We start from the raw sequence: 22,555 nt of genomic DNA on the forward strand, positions 1-22,555 counted from the left end.
TCTTCCAGGCATTTGAACATATCAGAAGCCTTTTTGTGTGTGTTTTTAATTTGTTTCTCTCTGCTGAATTCAAAATAACTTTCTCAGATTTATCTTTTTGTTCAGTAATTCTCTCTTCAATTGTCACTGCCATTAAACCCATGCATTGGATTTTTAATTTTATTTTTACAAATTCTACTTGGTTCTTTTTCAAATCTTCTTAGTCATTCTTTATAATTTCTTTTTTTTTAATGTTTTATTTATTTCTGAGAGAGAGCATGAGCAGGGGAGGGTTAGAGAGAGGGGGAGACACAGAATCTGAAACAGGCTCCAGGCTCTGAGCTGGCTGTCAGCACAGAGCCCGAAGCGGGGCTCAGACCCACGAACTGTGAGATCATGACCTGAGCTGAAGTTGGACGCTTAACCGACTGAGCCACCCAGGTGCCCCTCTTTATAATTTCTTAATCACAGAATCTATTTTAAGACTTTCAAAACTTCTTTGTAATAAATATTTATTACAGAGTCTGTCTCTGATAATTCCATTATCTGAAATATTTTATTATTTCTTCTGGATCTTACCCTTGGTGCCTTGTTTTCTTTGTATTTGGTAATTTCTTTGTGAACTCATTTTCCTTAGTTTTTTTGTTGTGGGAATCCTCTGAGATCTCGGATAGAAGTGTGTTCTTCCGGAGAAGATTTACATTTACTTGTGAGTTTAGGGTCTCTAAAGTATATTCTTGACTTGAGGGCTTTCAGACTACCAAGACAGTGTGAAATAGGGCTGTAAAACCTGCAGGAGGGATAGTTGGTGGCTCCAAAATCTTAATCATCATTTTTAACCAGTGTTCTCCAGGCACTTTCAGGGTTTAAGATAATTTGTTTTCTTGTAGTTTTATACAGAATGGGTTATTTCTGGTCTACCCTTTCCCTGAAGATACAACCCTTTGAAATCTTAGTTATAAGAAGATAGGTTTCCTGCCTTGGACAAGTTTGGGTTTTGGTTACTAGTTTCAACACACAGTGAAGCCATGAAAACTTAAATTCGAGTTCAGTTTTGAGGAAAAGATCTCAGAAAAAATGCTGATTAAAATTCCTGTATTTGTCTGGGTTCCACTATCACTGAACCTCTTCTTTGAGAATATACATATTTCTATGTGTTCTGCCACATTACTGTAAGTAGAAAACTTAATCAGAAATGCACTAGAAAAGAGATTTGGACCCATACATAGCTATTCTTATAATTTACTCAGTCACTTTTTTTTTTTTTCCTGAGGTAGAATATCTTTTTATTCTTTTCTCCATGTAATTTCAGCTTTGTTATCTGCACTTCTCAAGATTGGAAATATATGAAACTCTCATCATTTAAAATAACCACACAGACTGTTTGCATGTTTAGGCACTTGACAGTATGCAGAACCATGAATTGACTGTTAACTAACTACTGCCCAATATATGGCTAAGATAATGGCTAATTGAGAAAGAGAAGGAGACTGACTTTCCAAAGGCCATGCCAGCCATCCACTTGTCTAGATTTTCTGTGCTCTCTGACTCTCAGTTTAGAACATTAGAAAGCAGTGTATGTATACTCGGTTATCTTAAATTGCTGTAAACAGATTTTCACTGAACTTTGAATAAATTAACTCCCAGTTTCTATAAAACAGTACTATAAGAAATGATTATATAATGAAATTACAATGAAGTATAGTACTTAGCAAGTAAAATCCAGAATCTCTTTGAGGCGTGCAAGGTTCTGCATTACTGGCTCTTGTCAACCTTTTCTGACAACCTTTTCTGATAGCTTCCCTCCAATTCACAATGCTTTGGTCACACTGAGCTGCTTTCAGTTTCCACTTCAGGACCTCCATGTGTGTTGCACTTTCTTCTTTGAATTTCCTTCCCCCTCTTCTACTGGAATATTTCATTCTGATCATTGTATTATCTCACCCTGTCTTTTCCTCAAATAAGTCTTTCCTGCCTACAGAATATTAGCATTACTTTTCTATTCCCATTTTATAATACTTAGCATTTTTATAGAATTTATAACATTGTGTAATTATAAAAGATTGTGAACGTTCCATGATTTGCTCCCCCACGGAGTTGTGTAAGCTCCACAAGGGCAAAGAATACTTTTGGTTTTTTTTAACTGCTATTTCAGTAAATACTCAGATTTACAGATAATAGCATAACATAAAATTTTTGTTTTTGTTTGCTGTAAAAGGAAGATAACTAATTTCCGTGTTTGTGATAGAAGTTAAAAGATAATAAAATATCTATGTAAGAAGGGGATTCTAAAGTAGACATACACATATTAAATGGTGTACAGTGAAAAATTTTCACCTACAGCGAAAAATTCATATGCTGTGTCCTTCACTAAAATTCCAAATGATGAATGTCATAGAGCAAATTTATTGCTTTTGAGTAGTTGAAACAATTAGGGAACATAAAGATGATCTCTCTGAGAACACTTTGAGCCAATAACAGAAGAATGAGTTAGAATTTACTGTGTGAAGTCAGAGGAGAAGAACAGCAGACTTGGTAGAGAGAAGGAATAAATGTTCCAGAAACTAGTGGAAATCCACATGTAACTAGAATGCAGAAAGTGAATAGATTTGTGTGAGATGTTGCTGGTTTAGTAAACAAGGGTCAGAAAAGCCTTATAATAGGTCATTGTTATGGACTGAATGTTTCTATATCCCCAGAATTCATATGTGGAAGCCCTAGTCCCCAGTGTGACTATTTTTGAAGATAGGGCATGTGAGGAGAAGATAAAGGTTAAGTCAGCCATGTTGGTGGGGACCTTCTGCTAGGGCAGGTGCCTATATAAGAAGAGAAAGACGATACCACACTTGCTCAGTCTCATGTGAAGGCAACAAAGAGGCAGCCATCTCCAGGCCAGAAAGAGAATTCTCAAAGGAAATGGAACCCTGCCAGATTTTGATCCTGAGTTTTCCAGCCTCAGAACTGTGAGAAAACAAAATTCTGTTCAGGCTATGCAGTCTGTGCTGGGTTTTTTTTTTTTGTTTTGTTTTGTTTTGTTTTGTTTTTTAATCATAGGCCAAACAACCTGGGCAGTCATGTCAAAGATGTTAGTCTTTATCTTAAAAGCAGTACATTACAATGTCTAGTGATTATGTGACCACTAAAGGCAAATCATTAAATATATGAATATAAGTCATTTGTTTTTGTTCCTTAAAAAAAAGAAAAGGAAAAAAAAGAAGCTATATTGTGTGGTGCTTTGTCCTAACCTAAAACAATTTGGCCCTTCAGCCATTATAAGGTTATTTTGGTAATATTTGTACACTCTAATAGTTTGAGTGGGTTGTGTGCACAATAGACCGTGATGTTAGATTGTATTAAGATGAAAGAAATTCTTTGATATGGAATTCAGTAGAAAGAATACAGGTTCAGGCAATGTCCTAAGCTACTTTAGCACACTTCTTAACATTAAAACAAGGCCAATCTTATTCTTCCTAATGGCAGTAGCAGCCAGATAGATAGTTGAATTTGATAACAGAATTCTGAGAAAGAGCCCAAATTTCCATCAACTGATGAATGGATAAAGAAGATGTGGTTTATATTCAATGGAATACTACTTGGCAATGAGAAAGAATGAAATCCTGCCATTTGCCACAATGTGGGTGGAACTTGAGGATACTATGCTAAGTGAAATAAGTCAGAGAAAGACAGATATCATATGTTTTCACTCATATGTGGAACTTGAGAAACTTAACAGAAGACCACGGGGAAAGGGAAGGGGAAAAATAGTTTCAAACAGAGAGGAAGGCAAACTCATAAGAGACTCTTAAATATAGGGAACAAACTAAGGGTTGATGTGGGAGGGTGCGGGGGAGAGAGGAAAATAGGTGATGGGCATTGAGGAGGGCACTTCTTGGGATGAGCACTGGGTGTAGTATATAAGCGATAAATCATGGGAATCTACCCCTGAAACCAGGAGCACATTGTATACACTGTATGTTAGCCACTTGACAATAAATTATATATTTTTTAAAAAAGGATAACAGGAGCGCCTGGGTGGCTTAGTCGGTTAAATAAAATATTAATAAAGGATAATAAATTAAAAATAAAAAAGGATAACAGAATTCTGTATGCAGCAAAGAAACTTAGGACCAATACGACTCTAGATCTAAAGGGCTTTTCTCAGTGTATCAGGCAGCTATGCTTACCAGAGCCTCAATCTTTATTTATGCAAAAGCATTAGGTCTGATATAACCTTTCTAGTTAACCATGTATGTTAAATAGTAGTCATCTTATCAATAAAAAATTATTTCTCACATCCCTTAGGTTATTAACAAACCCTCTGATTTATATTTCTATAGTTAGGTTTCAGGTACATATGTAAACCGTTGCTGAAATGTGGATTTCTGGTTGTGTTTTTTAAATTCTAACAACTCCTTGTTAGAAACTAAAGTTAATTTATTCCCATGAATATCATAATATTGAAATGGTATCATTATATTGAAATCATTTTAGAGCACATCATCAGAGTATATAACAAAGGTTTTTCAGTGTAAATGTTACACAGTCATGTTTCTGCATATAGAACATCAGTTGTGAAGAATGATTCAACATAAATAAATGAATAAATGCAATAAATCACGTTAACAGAATGAAGGATACAACTTATTGTCATCTCAATACATTTAGAAAAAGCATTTTACAAAATTCAACATCTTTTCATGATTAAAAGAAAAAATCAAGAAATTGTATAGAGAGGGATTATACCTCAACATAATAAAGGCCATATATGGTAAGTGCATAGCTAACATATTCAGCACTGAAAAGTTGAGTTTTTCCTCCAAGATTATGGAGAATACAGGCGTGTCCATTTTTTTAAAATTTTTTTTTAATGTTCTATTTATTTCTAGGAGAGAGAGAGAGACAGCGTGAGCAGGGGAGGGTCAGAGAGAGAGGGAGTCACAGACTCTGAAACAGGCTCCAGGCTCTGAGCTGGCAGTCAGCACAGAGCCTGACGCGGGGCTCGAACCCACGAACCGCGAGATCATGACCTAAGTGAAAGTCGGACACTTAACCGACTAAGCCACCCAGGTGCCCCTGGGCGTGTCCATTCTTACCACTCCTATTTAACATAGTACTAGAAGTCATAGCCAAAGCAATCAAGCAAGAAAAAGAAAAGGCATCCAAGTGAGAAAGGAGGAAATAAAATTATCTCCATTTGCAAATGACATGATCACATAGAAAGAAAACTTTAAAGACTCCATAAAAAACAATTAGAACTAATTAAGTTTGCAGTATACAAAATTAGTATACAAAAATAATTTGCATTTCTGTGCACTAACAATGAACTTTTGGAAAGAGAGGTTAAGAAAACAATTTTATTTACAGTAACATCAGAAACAGGAAAATTTTTAGAAATAAATTTAACCAAGGGGTGAAAGACTATAACAAAAGCTATAAGACATTGATGAAAGAAACTGAAGAAGACACACATAAATAGAAGTTTATCCTTTGTTTATGGCTTAGAAGAATTAATATTGTTAAATTGTCCATACCATCAAGGTAATCTACAGATTCTATGCAAGCCTTACCAAATTTTCACAGAAGTAGATAAAAGCAATCCTAAAATTCATATTAAAGCACAAAAGATCACAAACAAGCAATTTTGAGATAAAAGAACAAAGATGGAGGTTTTATACTTCCCGATTTAAAACTGTATTACAAAGCTATTGTAATACAAACAGTAGGGAACTGGATGAAAACAGATACATTTGCCAATGGAACCAAGTAAAGAGCCCAGGAATATGCCCACATATAGACAATCAATTAATCTTTGCCATGGGCACCAAAAACATGCAATAGGGAAATATCTCTTCAGTAAATGATATTGGGAAAACTGGCTATCCACATACTGAAGACTAACACTGGATCCCTATCTTACACTACTCATGAAAATTAACTTGAAATGGATTTAAAGACTTAAATGTAAGACCTGAAACAGTAAAACTCAGTAAAGAAAACACAGGTAAAAGGCTCTTAGACATTGGTCTTGGCAACGATTTTTGGATTTGATGGCAAAAAGCAAAGTAAACAAGTCAGAGGTTATCAAACTAAAAAGTTTTTGCACAGCAAAGGAAACAATCAACAAAATGAAATTCAGTCTACAGAATGGGAGAAAATATTTGAAAACTATATATCTGATAAGGGGTTAATATCCAAAAAATATAAAAAAGAAACCTACACAACTCAATAGGAAAAAAATCAACCTGACTTAAAAATGGGCAGATGACCTGAATAGATGACAGTTTACCAAAGAATACCTCCACATGGGTAATAGGTACGTGAAGAGGTACTCAACATCAGTAATCAACTGTGAAATGCAAGTGAAAACCACAGTGAGATATCACCTCACACCTGTTAAGATGGCTGTTATCAAAAAGACAGGATAACAAGTGTTTCCAAGAATGTGGAGAACCCTCATGTACTCTTTCTGGGAAAGTAAACTAGTATAGCTATTTTGGGAAGAAGTACAGAGGTTCCTCAAACAATTAAAAATATCAAACAATTAAAAATAGAACTACCATATGACCCAGCAGTCCCACTTCTGTGTACATAGCCAAAGGAAATGAAGTCAGTATCTGGAGATATCTGCACTCCTGTGTTCATTGCAGCATTATTCACAAGACTTGGAATATGTATATTTACTGACAAATAAATGGACAAAGAAGAAAATCTGTTGGGGCACCTGGGTGGCTCAGTCAGTTGAGTGTCCAACTTCGGCTCAGGTCATGATCTCGAGGTTCATGGGTTCGAGCCCTGCACTGGGCTCTCTGCTCACAGCCAGCTCAGAGCCTGGAGCCTGTTTCAGATTCTGTATCTCTGACCCTCCCCTGCTCGCTCGCTCTCACGCTCTCCCTCTCTCTCTCAGAAATAAATAAAACATTAAAAAAAAAGAAGAAGAAAATCTGTTAAATATTTGGAATGAAATGTAACTCAGCCATAACAAAGAAGTAAATCCATTTGTGACAGCATGAATGAACCTGGACAGTATTATTATGTTAAAAGAAATAAGTCACTGGGGTACCTGGCTGGCTCGGTTGAACAGCCAACTTCCACTAAGGTCATAATCTCATGGTTCATGGGTTTGAGCCCCGTGTCGGGCTCTGTGCTGACAGCTTGCTTGGGACCTGGAGCCTGCTTCGGATTCAGTGTCTCCTCTCTCTGCTCCTCCCCACCTTATGCTCGGTCTCTCTCAAAAATAAATAGATGTAAAAAGAAATTTTTTTTAATGTCAGATGGAGAAAGACAGTTACCCTATGATCTCACTTATATGTGGAAATATAAAAAACTGGACTCATAGAAACAATGAAGTAGTAGTTTTCAGGGTCTGGGAGATAGAGGAAATGGGAAAATATTGGTCAAAGGGTACAGACTTCCAGTTCTAATGAGGTTCTGATATGTGCCATAGTAACTACCTATAGTAACTATTGATTTTGCAGATATTACATTATCTTTGAATTATCTTTTGAATATCTTAGAATGTGAATTAGGAGATATGAAGGAAGTTTCATGTAGTGTCCTTGAATGAAGAAAATGATTTATATGTGGAGATATAATTTGGGAGTTATCTAGTTGCCCATGATAATTACTGTGGCTTGGAATAGGTAGAGAGCATATAAAGTGAAAATGAAGGGGAAACCTATGGCTGAGCCATTAAGAATTTCTACATTAAGGACCCGCAATAGCAAGAGGAGTTTGTAAAGAAGAAATAGCCATAGAGATAGAAAGAAAACTAAGGGAATAGCATAGAAACTGAAAAGAAGAGAAGCCTTCCAGAGGAGGGATGCATCACTGGTGCTATTTTAGCTGCAAAGTCCAGACAAGTGATTTGACATGTCCACTTTAGAGGCAAGAGAGGCCATTAATGACCTTTGTATTACCTATTTATATAACATGATTAGGTGGAAACTGGATGGAGTGTAAGAAGAATGGATGGTAGATGAGGAAATGGCCAGGGTTCATTTAGTAGTTGTCTGAAACTGGATCCCCTTTTCTTTTCTTTTCTTTTCTTTAAATAACTAAGTGCATTTATTTTATTTTTTACTTTGTTTATATATTTAAGTATATATGTATGTATGTATTTAAAATTTTGATTCCAGTGTAGTTAACATACAGTGATATATTAGGTTCAAGTTTACATTTTAGTGTGATTCAACAGTTCCATGCATTTATTATCCAGTGCTTATCAAACTTAAATACTATTTCACCCATCCTCCCACCCACCTCTACTCTGGTAACCATCTATTTGTTCCCTATAGTTAGGAGTCTGTTTTTTGGTTTCTCTCTCTCTCTCTCTCTCTCTCTCCTGTTTTCTTTGTGTTTTTCTCCAAGTTTTTATTTAAATTCCAGTTAGTTAACATATGGTGTAACATTAATTTCAGGTGTAGGATTTAGTGATTCATCACTTACACCCAGTGTTCATCACAACATGTGCCCTCCTTAATACCCTTTACCCATTTTACCCATCTGCCTGCTCACCTCCCTTCCAAAAACCCTCAGTGTGTATTCTGTAGTTAAGAGTCTGTTTTATGGTTTGCCTCTCTCTTTTATTTTCCCCTCTATGTTCATATATTACATTTTTAAAATTTCACATATGCATGAAATCATATGGTACTTGTATTTCTCTGATTTAGTTTGCTTAGCATTATGCTCTCTAGAGTCATCTATGTCCTTACAAATGGTAACATTTCATTCATTTTTATGGTTGAATAATATTCCACTGTGTGTGTGTGTGTGTGTGTACACTATTTTTCTGTATGCATTCATCTACCAATAGATACTTAGGTTGCTTCTGTAATTTGTCTATTGTACATCATGCTATAATAAATATAGGGGTGCATGTGCCTCTTTGAATTAGTGTTTCTGTATTCTTTGGGTAAATACCCAGCAGGGCAATTGCTGGATCATAGAGAGTTCTGTTTTCAATTTTTTGAGGAACCTCCATACTCTCTTTCATCATAGCTGTACCAGTTTTCATTCTCACCAACAGTGCACAAGGGTTCTTTTTTCCCCACATCCTCACCGATACATGTTTCTTGAATTTTTTACTTTAGCCATTCTGATGACAGGTGTGAGGTGGTATCTCATTTTGGTTTTGATTTGCATTTACTTGTTGAGCGATGTTGAGCAGCTTTTCATTTGTCTGTTGGCCATCTGTATGTCTTCTTTGGAGAAATATTTGGTCATGTCTTCTGCAGTTTTTAATTGGGTTATTTGTTTTTTTAGTCTTGAGTTTATAAATTCTTTACATATTTGTTATATTACGCCTTTACTGGATATGTCATTTGCAAATGTCTTCTCCCATTCAGTATGTTGTCTTTTAGTTTTGTTTGTTGCTTCCTTTACTGTGCTGAAGCTTTTTCTTTTGATGATGCCAGAGTTTATTTTTCTTATTTCCCTTGCCTTAGGAGACATATCTAGAAAGATGTTGCTATGGCACATGTCAGAGAAATTACTGCCTGTGCTCTATTTGTGGTCTATTTTAGGACTTTTATTTCAGTTCTCACAGTTAGGTCTATAATCTATTTTGAGTTTATTTTTGTATATGGTGTAAGAAAGTGGTCAAATTTCATTCTTTTGCATATAGCTATCCAGTTTTCCCAGCATCATTTGTTGAAGAGACCATCTTTTTTTGCATTCTTTCCTCCTTTGTTGAAGATTAACTGACCATACAATTGAGGGTTTATTTTGCACTTTGTATTCTGTTCTATTGATCTATGTGTCTGTTTTTGTGCTAGTACCATACTGTTTTGATTACTGAAGCTTTGTAATATAACTGGACATATGGAATTGTGATACACCTCCAGTTTTGTTTTTCTTTTTCAAGATTGTTTGTCTATTTGGGGTGTTTTGTGGTTCCATACAAATTGTCTTCTGGTTCTGTGAAAATTGCTGTTGGTATTTTGACCAAGGTTGTGTTACATGTGTAGATTGTGGGGCAGCTGGGTGGCTCAGTTGCTTGAGAGTCTGACTCTTCATTTTGGTATAGGTCATGATCCTCAGGGTTGTGGGATTGAACCCCATGTGAAGCTCCATGCTGAGTATGGAGCCTACTTAAATTCTCTTTCTCTCTCCCTCTGCCCCTCTATTCTGCCCACTCTCTTTCTCTCTAAAAAAAAAATTTAAAAATAAAAAAAATGTGTAGATTGCTTTGGGTAGTATAGAGATGTTTTGCTTTGGCTAGTATAGAGCATGGGATGTCTTTCCATTTCTTTGTTGTCTTCAGTTTCTTTCATTAGTATTTTATAGTTTTCAGAGTACAGATCTTCTACCTCTTTGGTTAAGTTTATTCCTAGGTATTTTATTATTTTTGGTGTATTTGTAAATGGGATTATTTTCTTAATTTCTTTTTCTGCTGCTTCATTTTTAGTGTATAGAGATGCAACAGATTTCTGTGTATTGATTTTGTATCCTACCATCTTACTGAATTGATTTATCAGTTCTAACAGTTTTGTGGAGGAGTTTTATATAGTGTAACAGTTTTATACTATATATAGTATCATGCCATTTGCAAATAGTGAGCGTTTTACCTGTTCTTTACCAATTTCAGTGTCTTTTATTTCATTATGTTTCTTCTTATTTCTTTCTGATTGCTAGGGCTAGGACTTTCAGTACTATGTTGGATAAAAGTGGTGAGTGTGGACATCCTCATCTTGTTTCTGACTTTAGAGGGAAAGCTTTCAGTTTTTCCCCATTGACTAACATGATGTTAACTGTGGGTTTTTTATATAAGGAGTTTATTATATTGAGGTATGTTCCTCTAAAGCTACTTTGTTGAAGGTTTTTATCATGAATGGATGTTTTAATTTGTCAAATGCTATTTTACGTCTATTAAAATGGTCTTACTGTTTTTATCTTTTCTCTTATTAATGCAGTGTATCGTATTGATTGATGTGTGAATATTGAATTGCACTTGCATCCTGGGAATAAATCCCACTTGATCATGGTGAACAATTTTTTAATGTATTGTTGCATTCTGTTTGCTAATCTTTTTGAAGATTTTTTTTGTTTTGTTTTTGCATCTATGTTCATCAGAGATACTGGCCTGTGGTTCTTTTTTTTTTTCTTTCTTTTTCTCTCTCTCTCTCTCTTTCTTTCTTTCTTTCTTTCTTTCTTTCTTTCTTTCTTTCTTTCTTTTTGTGGTGTCTTTATCTGGTTTTGGTATCAGGGTAATGCTAGCCTCATAGAATTAATTTGGAAATTTTCCTTTTATTTTTTGGAAAAGTTTGAGAAGAATGGATATTAACTCTTCTTTAAATATTTGGTAGAATTCCCCTGTGAAGCCACCTGGTCCTGAACTTTTATTTGTTGGGGGTTTTTTGATTAAGTATTCAATTTCATTTCTGGGTATCAGTCAGTTCAAATTTTCTATTCAGCTTCAGTTTTGGTGGATTATGTTTCTAGGAATTTATCCATTTCTTCTAGGTTGTCCAATTTGTTGTCATATAGTTTTTCATAATATTCTGAAATAATTGTTTATTTTTTTCTTGTGTTTTGGTCATTATTTCTCTTATGTTTCTGATTTTATTTTCATCTTCTCTCTCTGTCTCTCTCTCTGTCTCTCCCCCCCCATCTTCCCCCACTCCCCTCCCTCCCTCCCTCCCTCTCTCTTTTTTTTTTTATGAGTTGGCTTCAGTTTTATCAATGTTGTTCATTTATTCAAAGAACCAGATCTTGGGGTGCCATGTTGGCTCATTCAGTAGAGCATGTGACTATCTCAGGGTTGTCAGTTCAGGCTCCACGTTGGGTGTGCAGCCTACTTTAAAAAAAAAAAAAAAAGAACCATCTCTTGGTTCATTTATCTATTCTATTGTTTTTTGCTTGTTTGTTTCTATTTATTTCTGCTGTAATCTTTATTGTTTCATTTCTGGTTTGGGGTTTTGCTTGTTGCTTTTTCCCTAGCTCCTTTTAGTATAAGGTTAGGTTGTTTATTGGAAATTTTTCTTGCTTTTTGATGTAGGCCTATGTTGATAGAAACTTCCATCTTAGAACTGTTTTTGCTTTTTCCAAGAGATTTTGGACCATTGTGTTTTCATTTTCATTTTTTTCTCTCCATTAAACTTTTGATTTCTTCTTGACTTCTTGATGGACCCGTTCATTGTTTAGTAGCATGTTATTTAATCTCCATGTATTTGTGCTCTTTCCACATTTTTTCTTGTGTTTGATTTCTAGTTTCATAGAGTTGTGGCCAGAAAAATGCACATGATATGACTTCAATCTTTTAAAATTTGTAGACTTGTTTTATGACCAATAAGTGGTCTATTCTGGAGAATGTTCCATGTGTACTTGGAAAGAATATGTATTCTGCTGTTTTAGGATGTAATGTTCTGAGTATGACTTTCTGTTAAATCCATCTGGTACAGTGTATCATTCAAAGCCACTGTTTCTTATTGATTTTCTGTTTTTAATGATCTCTCTATTGATGTAACTTGGGTGTTAAAGTCCCCTACTATTATTTTATTACTATCAATTATTTCTTTTATGTTTGTTTTGTGTATTGGGATGCTTCCATGTTGGGTGCATAAATATTTACAGTTGTTATATCTTCTTCTTGAATTGTCCCCTTTATGATTATACAGTGTCCTGCTTTGTATTTGAATACAGTCTTTGGTTTAAAGTCTATTTTGTCTAATATAAGCATTACCACCCCAACTTTTTGATATCTATTTGCATGGTAAATGTTTCTCCATCCCCTCATTTTCATTCTACAGGTGTCTTCATGTCTGAAATGAGTCTCTCATGGGTGGCATGCAGATGGGTCTTTTTTTAAAAATGTATTTTCTTATTTGTATCCTTTTGTTAGAGCACTTAGTACATTTATATTAAAAGTCATTTTGGATTGCTTCTCAGCCTTTTGGCTAAGATCAAGTGTAAAAGTCATTTTGGTAGATATGTATATATTATCATTTTGTTACTTGTTTTGTGGTTGTTTGGTATGTATTCTCTGATCCTTTCTTCTCTGGGTCTCTTTCATGGTTTGCAGGCTTTCTTTAGTGATACATTTGGATTGCTTCTCCTTTATTCTTTGCATATCTACTACTGGTTGTTGATTTGTGGTAACCATTATGTTTAACATCTTCTGCATATAGCAGTTTATATTAAGTTGATCGTCATTTAAGTTTGAACCCATTCTTTTATTCCATTCCTCCTTGTCCCCACGTATTCGTATATGCTTTACATCCTTTTATTTTGTGAATCCTTGACTGTTTTTTACAGATATATTCATTTTTACTGCTTTTGTGTTTTCTTCTTTTCATACTCTAACTTATGATTGTCTTTCCTTTCCACTCAAAAATCCCCTTAAGCATTTCTTGGAAGGCTTGTGTAGTGGTCATGAACCTCATTAGCTTTTGTTTGCTTGAGAAACTATCTCTCCTATTCTGAATGATAGCCTGCTGGATAGAGTATTCTTGGCTGCAGATTTTTTTTTTTTTTAGCACTTCGGATATATCATGCCACTCCCTTCTGGTCTTTAAAGTTCTGTTTAAAAATCCACTGATAGCTTTATGGGATTTCCCTTGTATGTAGCTTTGTTCTTTTCTCTTGCTGCTTTTAAAATTATCTCTTTATTACTACTTTTTGCCATTTAATTACCGTGTCTTGGCATGGGCCTTATTGGGTTGATGTTGTTGGGGGATCTCCATGCCTCCTAGATCTAGATATCTGTTTCCTTCCTCAGATTAGGGAAGCTTGATTACTTTCCATCACTGTCTTTCAGGTTGCTAATTCATTCCTCTGCTTCCTCTAGTCTGCTATTTATTCCATTTCATGTAGTTTTAATTCCATTTATTGTCTTCTTCATCTCTGATTAGTTCTGTTTAATCTCTTTATTAAGGGTCTTATTGATGTTCTTCACTCTCTTCCCAAGTCCAGTGAATATCTTTATGATCTGCACTTTAAGTTCTCTACTAGACATATTGCTTATATCCTTTTTGCTTAGATCTCTTGCTGTGGTTTTGTCCTGTACTTTCATTTGGGATACATTCCTCTGTCTCCTCATATTGTCTAACTCTCTGTGTCTGTTTCAATGTGTTAGGAAGTCATGTAGTCAGTGTGTTAGGAAGTCTCCTGTTCTGAAAAGTAATGGCCTTATGAAGAAGAGGTCCTATTGCCCTGCAGTGCAGTATGTCCCCCATTACCTAGAACCTTGCATTTCAGGAGGTGTCTCTTAAATGTAATTTGTGTGCCTTGCGGTTGTGGACCTTTTCTGAAGGACCTTTTCCTTCAGTCCAGTCATGTGCAGAGGCTTTCTTTGTAGTGTTTGGTCCCTGGCTGGGGTGGAGTATACAGTTTTAACAAGGTGTTTAACATTGGTCTACTTGTGAAATGAGACCTGCAGTTGCAGTTGCAGGTGGGGCTGCATGTGAGCAGTAAAGGGCGGGTGGGGGGTGCAGTTTTAACAAGGTGTGCCTCAGGCTTCCACAGGGCCTTGCCACTGCTGCTGCTGCTGCTACTGGCATTTAGACCCCACAAAGCACGCTAGTTGGGAGATGCAGTGTTGGCAAGGTTTGTGCTATTCTTCTGGGGAAGGGAGACTACAGCTCCAGGACCAAGGCACATATGACTGGAAAGGGCAGATCTGCCAAAACTGGGAGGTCCGGTTTGGTATAAGAAAATTAGGTAATGAATGTCTGCTGTTGCTATAGCAGGCAGCCTGTGTTTATGTTGAGGGACTGGTAGAGAAATGTCTTCTGCTAGCTCCTTTGTTCCTGAAGGGGTCTTCATGTGTCTCCTGCCTCTATAGGACAGGCCCAGAGATGAGTAAATAGCTTTCACTCCAGTATGCCTTGGACACTTTTCAAACTGCTGCTTCTATACTGTGTCTCCCAGGGATGTTTTGTTATGCTGTTTCTTTAAGGATGGGGATTCAGCTTCCTATTGCCCTCGGGGCTCTCCCAGAATAAAGCCACTGATTTTTAAAATTCCAGGCTTTAGGTCCCATTGGTTGTAAGAACTCAGGAAATTCAGTCTTTCTTGCTTTCAAAGCCAAATGTTACATGGTGATATGTCTTTGGGATCCCCAGTGTGACCATCTGTTTCTTGCCCATCTCCACACCTGTGGCTCGCTCCCTCCCTCCTGTGGACTACTGAGGTCCACTTTTCTTCCCACCACATCTCCGTCCTTCCTTGCCTCTTAATTGTGGCCCTCCTTTACCTCTATTTTGTGGAGTTTGTTCTGCCAGTCTTTAGGTGGTTTTCTGGGCTATTTACCAGAAATACTATTTAAACTACCTAATTTGATGAGTGTTTCTTGTTGTATCCATGGGACAGTGTGAGCTTAGTTTCATCTTACTCCATCATCCCTAGATCTCTTCCCAGCCTCCCTAGATCTCTTTATGCATGGGGCAATATCCTTCCATACATTCTCATATTGTGTATAGTTCACACATTATAAACTGATGTTTTGGCTTAAAGTGTTTGTTGTTATTGGGCTGTTTGCAGTCAAATAAATGAATGTTTTATGTAGGGAATTTCTGGCATTATCTAGCTGCTGGGTATGTGTTTTATCAGTATTTTTGGACTTTGCCAGTATTTTGACAGTTACCATTTGCAGGCTCTTAGATAACATTGGCTGTAAGACATACTTAGAGGAGTACCTTCATAATCTAGCTTCAGTCCAATCCTTCATGAAACATAGCTACTATTTATTTCTCAATATTAATCCCAAAATGTTCTTAGTTACTCTCTATGGCTCTTTACATTATAAAGTTATAGGTGATCCTGCAATATCATGAACTCAGAAGAAAATGCAGGAAATGGCTCCACCTTGGATATATTAATTCTGAAAAAAATTAGATTCTAACTATCTTAACTCTGTTTATTTTGTCTAGTCAGTCTTAATGAATTGCCTACATTTATTTTTGAAGAAGTCTATCTGCTATTGTTTCTTAGTAACATTAAAAGCAAATGTTGTGGTGATTATTATATTCAATCAAGATGAAATCAAGATGAAAATGTATTATAGAATTGGCAAAAAGCCAGAAGATTTATTTCAATATGATGCTTATGTGCCACTGTTACATGTGCTGCTATTTTGTACTTGACATTAACGAAGACTGTCTTGATTCATATATGTTTGAGTGTGAAGGTCTCCTTCAAAGGAGAAGTATTTGAAAACAAAATTTTAGCATTGACAGTTGAAGAAAAGCCCTTAGTAAGTTTCTTCACACCATTTTTTTGTGTCTGGTTGAACATATTTGAGAACTTAACTCATCCACCATTAATCCAGGAAGTTCCTCATGAACTCTGTGGATGAGAAGGGTACCTTTCATTTTTGATGACACGGCATCCTGATCATATCTGTTATAACACTTTTCGTACTTAAACCTTATGATTATCTGTCTCTTCAATAGCTGAATATTCCTAAAAGAATGGGCCATTCTTACCCATTTTTGTAACTCTAGTGTTCAGCAGACTGTAGTCACATAAGAAGAGCTCGGTTGAATCATGCTTAAGCAATAAAATAATTTCAGTATTATCTAGGGTTTCTAGAGGATCTTTTCATTATGCAGACTTGAAAGGGCAACTTTTAGTTCTAGAAATAGATTTTTAAATTTTTTTTAAATTTATTTTTTGAGAGAAAGCATGAGCAGGGGAGGGTCAGAGAGAGAAGACACAGAATCAGAAGCAGGCTCCAGGCTCTGAGCTAGCTGTCAGCACAGAGCCCAACACAGGACTCGAACCCACAAACCATGACCTGAGCCGAAGTTGGACACTGAGCCGAAGTTGGACACTTAACAGACTGAGCCACCCAGGCACCCCTAGAAATAAGTAGAAGAGTATGTATGGGCCCATTCCCACACAGTTGTAATCTCCCATAACACTGACTTCTCTGGGCCTGTGCAGCACATTTATTTGAAGCTTTTGATGCAGAAACAAAATGTTAGAGATAGAAGAAATTATAGGCAATCTAATCCCTGGTCCCTGTCATTTAATGAATAAATCTCTGTTTTTACCTCTCCCCCTGATAGACCAATGATTAGATCAAGTTTTTCTTCCCTTATTGTGGACTTTCCCTCCCACCCCTAATTTTAGTATTCATTTCACCTTCTTCTTTTAACAGCATCTTGGTGCTTTTAGGAAGCCATCCATCTTCCATTCTCAGTCAATATCCTTATTCTAAGGAGGGCAAAGGATTCAGGTCCCTCACCTATTTCTATACTTAGATCTTTGTGCCTTTTTCCCATAATTAGCTTGCATTAGTAAAACACATTCATGAGTTTGTTTCTCCACGTCTTCTTCAAATAGAAAAAGAATGTAAGAAAGGCATATGTTTATATACTTGATATTTCAAGTAATGAATGTCTAGTGACCAAACAATTACAGAAGACATTAAAGGACAGTTTAAAGTGATGTCTGTGTCTTTTAGATCTTATGATTTGGATTTGACAAATGTGATAAAATACATCATATAAAGAAACCCACAATTTCATCAGCAGCAATGGTTGTAAGCCATATAAATGATTTGTGTAATCAAAATTATGACCTATTTGTATAGAAATCTTACTTTTCCAATTAACAAATATTGATATGGTTAAATTATACTAATTTAGTTAAGAATGCTGTTTTTAGTCTGTGACATTTTAGATTCCATTAGGTTAATGAAAGAGAAGCTGAAAGTAACTTCTTTGAAAATAGAATTCTAACTTGGAAGGCTTAGAATTTGAAAACAAGAATCTGTGTTCTGAATTTCTGTTGCATGTGTTTAGATGGGTAACCTCTTTTTTAGTGTCCATCCCTCAAGAACTTAAAAGAAAAACTAAAATGAAATATCAGCTCACTAAAGCAGAATCCCTGCCCCAAGGTTTGGCAAAGTGCATCCTGTCTCACTGTTTCTTCTGAGGCATTTACAAGAAAGAAAAAAATCAGTTTACCAGAGTCAGCCCCTCTGGCCAAAGTCTTTCTCACTTCCAAATAATGGATCCTAAATGGAAGAACAAAAAAAAGGTAAAATGCCAACATCTTGTTATAAGTTTTCAAAATTATATGAAAGTGAAAAGAAAAAAAAGTATACTAAAAGAGAGCTGGCCTGGAAAAACAACTTGGAAAGTGATGATAGTTACTACTTTAAGGCTGTGAAGTGCTCTTCTCATCAAATGGAATGTCTCTGCAGATGCTTCATAAGTTTCCCAGATGATGGCAAGAACAAAAGCCTTACTCATAAAGGTTTTATTTACAGATGTATTTGAGCAGAGTTTAGGAGGGCAGGGAAGATCTAAGTCGGAAATAAAAGAATCTGGAGATTTCAGAAACATGGAAGAAAGGATTATTTTGCTGCACTAAATGTTCCAATCTGAATTTGGGATTTGATCAAAGTTAACCTCTGGAGTAGACCTTTACGGGCATGATTTCAGGTTAGAAATCAAAGACAGTTTTCATCAAACATGGAAACATTCAATTGAATGCATCTTTCAGATTTCAAATGTCTTTGGTATCTAAAAGTTAAAATTTTCAATTTTTACTTTTACTTATCAGTGACATATTTAGATTAAATGCAGGAATGGCTTGTACATTTTCATTTCAATATTTAAATGAAAGTTTCAGATTATGCAGTGAGGGGTTATTGCTGCAACTCTAATGGGCATTGTAGAATCATGCTATCTTTGTATTCATAGAGCATTTAATGAATAAAGGTAGATGTGGAGAGGAGGGAAATACCTGCACAGATATTAAAACTGTAGAAGTAAGAATCACATAATGAAGGCTAGAGTTAATTACTACTATGAGTGTTGTTAAGACACCCTGGACTTCACATACACTCTAAACTCCTTCAGTCATATGTTTGTTAAAAGTCCCTTACAAAGAAGTGATTTTGTTGTGAAATGCCTTCTGGAACTATTAAACTATTGGGAATGAGTACAATGATGTAACAGCATTGAGAGCACAGAGACATTCTTTGGTGTTCCCTGAAGTGTGTTCTGAAAAATGCTAATACAGAGATACGCTCCAGGGGGAAAAAAAGCATGGCATGTTCTGCTAAGTTTGGAAAGGCCCACATGCCATTCCTCTCAGAGAATAGCTGTGTATGTTAGCACAATAGAGGTTTGGAAAATACTTCAATAAAAAACTATTTTCACTTTGTTACCTGCGTATTTCCTAAACTTAGATGACTTTGAAGCCCTTTTTAAAAGTAACACCTACTAACATTAAACAGAACTAGTAAAATAGGCACATCTTTGGGGAAATAATGATAATAAGGTTACTTTATGATTGAAATCAGTGTCAGGCTACTAAAGCTAAGAGATAAATGGTGTACTCCGGTCACTGGAATGGAATATTTTTCTTTTGAAGTTAAAAAATTCACTCCCACACTCTAGTTTACACATCAAGTTCTAAGATTTCCAGTGGTATGAGATAGATCCTCAGAGGCTATCATCTTTAGGTGCCCGTGCCAAAGAACTGTGTTCTGGCTCTGCAACGCTGAGGAGTAGCTGCAGAAATAGGACAGCCAAAAGAAGAGATGCCATATTTTGAGACCTTAATTGGGTGAACTGTCCAAGTCCTTATCATTACTCATTGGGACATTTGCAGTATTCTTCTGCAAACCCTTCCTCATACTTGTACCAGAGTAATGTCTAAGATGCAAGGTTGACCATATAACTCACACCCTTCATGTCTTTCAATGACTCCATATCATTTTCTGGATAAAAATTTCAAAGTTTCTAGAATTTATTATAACCATAATATTCTTTTCCAAGATTAAGTTGGAGAAGTGCTGTGCATTTATCCAGATATTTTGACTTGCTGTATCCACTGAAATAGTCTCTTCTAGAAGGACAGACTATACAGCAATCCATTAAATATGGAATGCAGTTAATGTAAAATCTTTTTTTTTTTTAACGTTTATTTATTTATTTTGAGAGAGTGTGTGTGTGTGCTTGTGCAGAGGAAATGGGCAGAGAGAGAGGGAGAGAGAGAGAATCCCAACCAGGCTCCACACTGTTGGTGTGGAACCTGACTCAGGGCTCGATTTCACCAACCATGAGATCATAACCTATGCTGAAGTCAGATGTTTAACCAGCTGAGCCACCCACATGCCCCAACATAAAATATTTTGAGAGTAACCACAGAAGTCCTTTAACACTTAGTGTATTACCTAAAATAATAAGATCACTTATTTCTAGTGTTGTAAATGGATTGAAATGTAAAATTAACATGGACACATGGACATCCACTTTGAAGAAATTTGCTACCAGAGTTTAAAAGAACAGTAAGAATTATTGCATAATCATGGCACTGACTTGCAGTGTGGCATGGAGAAAAGCCCTCAGTTTCTCTGTTTTTGTTTTGTTCTCTTACACACACCTGTCAGAAAGAGGGAAAATGAGTGTAGTTGAAAGCACTTTGTGATTAAAGAAAATATATTGGGTATTTAATGAGTGAATCACATTAACGTGATCAGGTCCATAAGAGAAATTGAATCAGCACTGTGACTATTCTCAGGATGGACTTTATTGAATACTTTTAGCATTCTAAATAGGATAGAAATGGTCTGTTTATTTAGATTTTGACTGTGAGTAGAATTTGAAGGAGAGTACATACTTTATATCACTTCACTTTTCAGGTAACATTTGCCATTCGAGGACATCAGCTCGCAGGTTGTCCACTCTGTTACTTTTACTTCTTGGCATAACAGCTCACTACTGTGATCTGCCTTTTTATTTGTACAGGTAACAACCATTTGTGTAACTTATTAGGCTTAATAAAGTGACGTAAAACATAGCCTTAAGCAAATGGCTGTACCATTCATCAATTCAGTGACTGAGGAGATGATGCCATTACATATGAAATAAAATCGCTGTTCGGCATTTCTGCCAGCAGCATTGCTGCTTGCAGGGTTTCCATATTTCCTTAAGTAGTCATGATGGGAGACACTTTGCACTGTGTACCCTTAATCCTTCCCTGAGCAGCATAGTCTTCTGAGAAATACATAAATGAACAGAAGAAACTGCAGGTTATGTGCATTTTCATTCCAAGAAGATTACCTTTTTTATTGTTTCTTATCGTGTGTCAATATTCTAAAGCTGTAAAAGAAGAGTAAAAATAAAAGCAGGTGGAAATGAAGGTGTTACTATTGAGTAATATAGTCTAGGAGCATCAGCTTTGAAAATGTATCATCCATTATACAGCAAGACACCAGTGTTACTAGTACTTTTCATGTTTTTAAGTGCTGCTAAATGTCTCTGTTGACTAACTTATTCCCAGGGGGTCCCTATAACTGGGGTCACTCAGGTGCTGCTTTTTAAATTACAGTGGTGGTGAATTCAATTACTACTGTACTCTTCCAGTGGCCTAAAAGAATAAATGGTCTTCCTAAAATGTTTTTCTCTTTGGAAAGGTCTAGTGTGTTAGGGCTGAATAGGACCTTAGAGATTATCTGATTCAGTGTTCCATAAACTTATCTGATGACAAGACTTCTGAGAACTTGTTTAAAAAAATATAGATTCTTAGGCTACTCCCCTGGATGCTCTGTTAGTCTAGGAATCTACATTTTATAACAGATTCCAGATGACTCTTAGTATTAGGCAGGATTGGGAAAAGCCAAATTAATACCAAGTTTTTTCTTTTATAGACGAGTAAGCAGATGCCCAGATAGACTAAGTGATTCATCTAAGTTGTATACTGCACAACATTTTAAAAAGATTAGTTTGAGGAAAAAATGTTGATAGGCAACCTTTATGCAGTCCATGGCAGGGAATGGGATTATGTATTTTCTTAGAATTTAAGCATCTGTATTGACTAGAACAATGACATTTAGAGAATTATAGGAGAAGTGACAGGAGATGCTTTGTCCTGTACACAACAGTGGTTCCCCTAACTGGGGAAGGTTTTACTCCCTAAGTGACATTTGTCAATGTCGGGAGATACATTTGAGGTGTCAGAGCTGAGGGGAGGAAGATACTACTTACTGGTATGTAGTATTCAGAGGCAAGGATGCAACTAAACACCCTGCAGTGCAAGAATATCTCCCCCCGGTCAGAAAGAATTACTTGGACCATAATGTCAATAGTGCCTAGGTTGGCAAACCTTGGTATTCACTCAGTCCCTTCTGGAGCATCATCTCTCTGTGAGATACTCACTGGTAATATTTAGGCACATTTGAGAAATAGGACACAGTTTCTTATTTTCTTCCTAAATTTAGATAGAAAACCTTAATATCAAAGATAAGCAGGGCATTTATTGGTCTGTGTTATGCTTAGACTAGATGAAGTTGATTTTTTTGCTTTACATCCATAGAGTAAGTCCTTTTAAGAGCCTCTCTCCTTCTACTCAGGTAGCTAGACCTCCCTATTCCTAAAGCACCTCAAGTATGTCTGCTTTGACATTGCTGCATTCTATACCTAGATCACCCATACTCTAATTCTCTGGGGTCACTACAAGCTACGGTGTCAATGTCTGCTGATTTTTAACAGAAATAGAATTTGAGACCAAAATCTTAAACCAGGGGCTAAGTGAAGGGACTTAACTCAGTTTACCTAGAATACCTTATTTTCCACATCAGACTGATTCTTTTCCCAATAATTCTCAATTCTAGTTTCTT

General features: G+C 36.1%; 1 protein-coding gene across 13 annotated transcripts in view; it reads left to right on the forward strand.

Annotated features, from left to right (window-relative positions):
* COX7B2 (cytochrome c oxidase subunit 7B2) overlaps positions 1-22,555 on the forward strand; it is a 133,091-nt gene that overhangs the window by 105,575 nt on the left and 4,961 nt on the right. For 8 of the 13 annotated variants that reach the window (XM_077757711.1, XM_077757713.1, XM_077757715.1 and 5 more), the window contains one exon: positions 20,579-20,684. The exons of the other annotated variants lie outside the window; for them this stretch is intronic. The gene's annotated coding sequence lies outside the window, so the exon portion shown is untranslated. The remainder of the gene's footprint in view (positions 1-20,578; positions 20,685-22,555) is intronic. 13 annotated transcript variants of the gene reach the window in all.

Source organism: Crocuta crocuta, unplaced genomic scaffold, assembly GCF_008692635.1.
Source record: "Crocuta crocuta isolate KB4526 unplaced genomic scaffold, BGI_CrCroc_1.0 scaffold282, whole genome shotgun sequence".
NCBI classification, from domain to species: domain Eukaryota; kingdom Metazoa; phylum Chordata; class Mammalia; order Carnivora; family Hyaenidae; genus Crocuta; species Crocuta crocuta.